Source organism: Puntigrus tetrazona, chromosome 18, assembly GCF_018831695.1.
Source record: "Puntigrus tetrazona isolate hp1 chromosome 18, ASM1883169v1, whole genome shotgun sequence".
In the NCBI taxonomy this organism is placed as follows: Eukaryota; Metazoa; Chordata; class Actinopteri; order Cypriniformes; family Cyprinidae; genus Puntigrus; species Puntigrus tetrazona.
In genome coordinates, this window is record NC_056716.1 from 21,650,632 (window position 1) to 21,656,320 (window position 5,689).

Genomic DNA, 5,689 nt, shown 5'->3' on the forward strand with positions numbered 1-5,689 from the left:
TCACAAAGAAGAGTGTCAACTCTCGGCTATATCTAATCCAGAGTGAGACTCACACACAGGAAGCGTGTGTTTATTTGGAGAGGACTCTTCTGTTTACTGCGCCTGGAAGCTTCACCGCAGGATGCTCAAATGCAGCTGTATGCTTTGTTTGTAAGTGACCGTATATTGTTGTATCATTTTTTGTGTTCCACATACCTGCTCAATATTTCGAGCGTGGGGGGGGGGGCGAAATTCAAGTGCGTCTGTATGTATTTTAGGAGGGGTTGCCAGGATATTGTGAGTTCTTGGAGGTCAGAAACGGGTTCAGGTAATTTGCTGCAGCTGAAGCTAAAACGTGCAGCAGATCTGAATGACAAATCTCTACAAAGCTGCAGGAAATCTATTAGCACCCACAGGAACTAACCTCCTATGCTTTTTTATGCTTGAAAATTGCTCTGTCTGTCTCTCTCCATGTGTCATAATTTCCATCTCCCCATCCATACTTTTATCATATTCTCTTAGTTTTCCACATGGGGCTCTTAATACCATCATTATTCTGTCTGCCTTGTTTTCCACTCCTTCTTATTACAGCAGCATTGTGTGTGTGTGTGTGTGTGTGTGTGTGTGTGTGTGTGTGTGTGTGTGTGTGTGTGTGTGTGTGTGTGTGTGTGTAGCATTGACTTCAGATGGCGCTCTTTCAGACCATTCACAGACCATCTAATAAATGTTACACACGTAATATACATCCTCAAAATGGAAAGTTTGATCCGATTGGCTAATATTATGTAATTTCCAGAGTTCACAGTGCTGGTTTTTATCAGTCTGCTGTGTTTCTAATTAATAAACCGCTACGCAGGACTTGAAAGTTTGCAAGGTTTTTGTCACCCAACTCTAATATATATTTAGCTGGTCTGTGCACAACCCAGAATTAAAAATACCTTTGAGTTTCCAAATCAGTTTCTCAGTTTGAATTAAATTTCAACTTAGAATGCAGAGCAACATTTCAGGGAACAATCTTTATTTTTATTAGTTGCTTATTAGCACGCATATTACTTGCATATTGCATTTATTAGTTGTTATAAAGCACACAATGCCTTATTTTTTAGCATTGGCCTTATTCTAGTCTAGATCTTTAGTCCATACCTAATATAACTAATGCAAACAACTTATCATCAATGAGCAGTAAGAAGTTTGGTTAATAGTGAATGCATAGTGAATGTATAGAACATAGGCAGATGGATGGATGGTTTAATAATCGATAAATAGATGGATGGATAGAATGATAGTTGTTAAACAGATGATATGATGGAATGGAATGATAGATGTATGGATGGATAGAAGGATGATAAACGGATGGGTGGATGAATCAAATGATTGATAGATGATAAATGGATGGATAGGTAGATTAATAGATGGTGGATAGATGAATTGACACATGCTATGGATGGATGGATGGATGGATGGATAGATAGATAGAATGATAAATGGATGTTAGATGGTAGATGGATTGGTTGTTGCATAGATTGAAAGATGATAAACAGATGAATCGATGGACTGATACGTGATACGGATGGATAGAATGATAGATGATAAAGGGATGGATAGATGATAGATGTATGGGTGGATGAATAGAATGGTGGTTGATAAATGGATAGATTGATGGATTAATAGATGGGTGAATTGATGAATTGCTATGGACAGAATGATAAAAAGATGGATAAACGATCGATGGATTGGTGGATCTGTGGATGGATTGATGGATAGATTGAAAGATGATAAACAGAGAAATTGAATGATTGATTGATGAGTGAATGGATAGATTGATACATTATATGGATAGATAGATAGATAGATAGATAGATAGATAGATAGATAGATAGATAGATAGATAGATAGATAGATAGATAGATTATGGATATATTGGTAGATGGTAAAATTGATGGACTGATACATGATATGGATGGATAGACTGAGGGTAGATGATAAATGGATAGACAGACAGATTGGTAGATGATAGAATAAGTGTGTTTGTAAATATGTGTATGTTTATTTGCACAGCAGCAATAACACATCCCTGTGTCGACTGAAAGGTAAATGAATCTAAAGTTGTTTGTAGCTCTTTACATCTTTACCACATCAGCACCACACTGAATGACTCATTATATGTTTGTGTTCACTGCACATGGTCTTCGTTAGACACCAGACACACACTAGAGTGAATTAGTCTGTTGTTTTGTTTATTTGTGGGAACAAGGGCTAAACACATAGACCAAACCACATGTGGCAAAATCGCTGTTTGTGTTCCGATCCAGATATCAAGCCCGTTGCGACTTCAGCAGATTATGAATATGATTCATGCGATTCACTTTCACAAAATAGCATGTTATGTGGGAATCACAGCTGTACCTTTGTGCATTCATAATGAAGTAACAGATTCCACATGGACAATTTATGCACGTTCCCTTTAATTAAGGGATCGTTTTTAAAAGTTCTTCCTTGAAGACTGAAAGTGACCTTTAGATGTTCGGTTCTGACCACCCTGAACACATCATGAAATTCACTGCTCTAATTCACTGATGTGGCTGTGAAGCAAATTCCTTGTTAAGTTCCCAATCTGATCAATGTCTTTTCTCATCCTATAAATGTCCTTTAATGAATGTTTCTTAATTTATTGCCAATCTCCGCATATGTGTTGCGCAGTTATTGCGAACTTAGACGCAACTAAGTGGCCTGGTTGACCACAGATCTCGTAATTCTGACTTCAACAGTGGGATTCTTCTGATGTCAGCTTGTGCAATCTACATGCATCTGCTCTTAGTTTAGTTTGAAGCCTCTTTACGTAAACCGAGGGCTCCTGACATGTTGATCCATGTTGCTACATTGCTTTTGTGTAGTAGAGAGTCACTCAGATGTTGGCAGAGAAGGAGACTTCAGCAAGCACTTCAGGAAGAGCAGAGGAGTGAAGGAACGTTCACACTCGCAGTGTTTTGCAGCAGAGAAGCATCTTGAAGTCATTCATGTTGGCATGATGCAATAGTTGAGGATGTTAACCTGACAGTAAGTTACCTAAGGAGCAGCAAATACTAGTAAAGGAGAAGTCAGTGCAGCAAACATAATATATATGTAAATATAAATGAGATGAGGAGAATTTTGTCAGCATGAAATATAGATCAGAATATGTGAGGGACATTTCATCCCTAAATCAGATGTGATCAATAAAAATGTATCTTATTCTTTATTTACTTATTTATAAAGTGCCGTCTGAATTGTTTTTATTTTCATTGCCATTAGAGTACAATTACTGAACCTAAACATATAAGCATAATAAAGATGCTTTAAAAATATGAGGCAAAATATATAAGTATATTTATGTGTGTATATATATATATATATATATATATATATATATATATATATATATATATATATATATATATATTAAATTTTATTTTAAAATTTTAAAAATTTGTAAAATTTGAAAACTAACATATTTTATTGTCACTTTCTATTAATTCAATGCATCCCCCAAAATATATTTATTGACTTCAGCCTTTTGAATATGCATATATAATTATAATTCAGTATTTTGAATGACAATAAATAGTAGAAAAGGATTAAAATAAGTGTGGAGTAATTGGAGAAAGATGTTCTGACGCATTCCGGTAATGAAAAAAAAACGACCCTAAAGTCTTTATTATGCAAAATATAATTTTGTGTGCGTGTGTGTGTGTGTTCTTTTCTGTTAATTCTATGGGTGAAATGTAATCTGGATGTGTTGTGAGATTCACCCAGAGGTGTGGAGAGAAGAGAGGACAGGATGTGGAATGACAGCGCTGGCAACGGTGTTAGATACACGCACGCAGTGACTGATTGCTCCCATGAGGCCGTCAGGCATGTCGTTTGGCATTTGTAGTTTGTTCCTCCATCATCAGAGGAAGGAGAAGCAATACGATCACAGAGTCACGGAGGACATTCACATAAACACTACTGCTATTAACTAAACTAATACAAACACAGCCAGCTTAAACAACCAGCCATACACAAACATGCCAAACTGAGTGAAAAATTTATATCCAAACCAAAAAGCTTAAATCCATCCAAAAGCAAAACAGACTGGAATACCTGTTTGAAAATGAACGTACCACAAATAAACAGATGGAGAGTATTTCCATCATGGAGCACAATAGAGAGCTCTTTCTGTTCCAAGAGAAGAGGAGAGCATCTTGAGTGTAGGGCTGTTTAATAAACAACTCGTGCTTCCAACCTGCTCTCATCCCTCTCTTCCAGCTAAAATGCGTGGCACGGGAAGATAAGTTATGTTCATCGTGACATCAGTATTGTAAGCTTCTGATTACAATGAGTAGATGAGCTCCATCTCTCAACGGAAAGTAGTTGCTAATTTAAAACTTCAAAACTTCCATTTTTACAGATGTAGGACTTTAATGTGCTGCCTCCTGATTTGAATGCATAAAACATATTATAAGAATAACAGCTGAAAGGAACACATAAATACATTATAGATTATAGTTACTTCAGACTTAGCAAGATAAACAATTTCTGCTGCAGTACCTTAGTATTTTTTTAGTTAAAGTTTCTTTCTTTCTTTCTTTCTTTCTTTCTTTCTTTCTTTCTTTCTTTCTTTCTTTCTTTCTTTCTTTCTTTCTTTCTTTCTTTCTTTCTTTTTTCTTTCTTTCTTTCCTTCCTTCCTACCTTTTATGTTCCATAAATAATACAGTGTGAAATGCAGGTAGGTATATATATATATATATATATATATATATATATATATATATATATATATATATATATATATATACACACAAATATATTTATAATTAATTTAGAATTTATATCTATGCATTAATTTGACTATATTTCTTTGGCTATCTTTCTTTCTTTCTATCTTCCTTTTATGTTCCATAAATAATACAGCGTGAAATACAGATAGGTATATGTATATATATATATATATATATATATATATATATATATATATATATATATATATATATATATATATATATATATATATATATAATATATACACATTATATTTATAATTAATTTAGTTTTTTGTTTTTTTTATTCATGTATTCAGTACATTATGTCCCACAATAACTAAATAAAATACCTGAACTTTTCTCCAATTACTCCTACTATATAGCCCATATTCGACGTATGATTACGTGGCTAATATCAATAATCAATTTTATCTGTAAACTAAACTGTGGAAACTGTATTATGTATCACATTCTGACATGAAATAAGATCTGACATGGTAGATGTTTGTAACACAGTAAAATGACACCATGTTTGTGAACGATAACGTGAACGTGATTAACAGTTTCTTGACTGAGTTCATGACTAAAAGGGCTGCCGATAACCAAATGTAAAATAAGCCATCGTGTCTTCCAAACTAAAACAACTCGAGTGGCCCAGAGTTTATCGATTCACAACTTTACTCGCAAACACCCTCAGGGAGGTTAGTCAGCGTCACACAGCTGTGTTGACATCTCCTCGACACTTTCCATCCGCTCCAATAAATTAGACAGGCAACAAATATAAACAATTTGCATTTATTTTACTTCCCGGATCGGTTCAACAACCTCGGTGTCTATCAGGAAACGCGATAATATTATGTGGAGGAATGGACAGCGGCGAGGCGACTTTAAATGGGCTGAGGGAAAGGGGAGGGAGCGCGTGAGGTAGA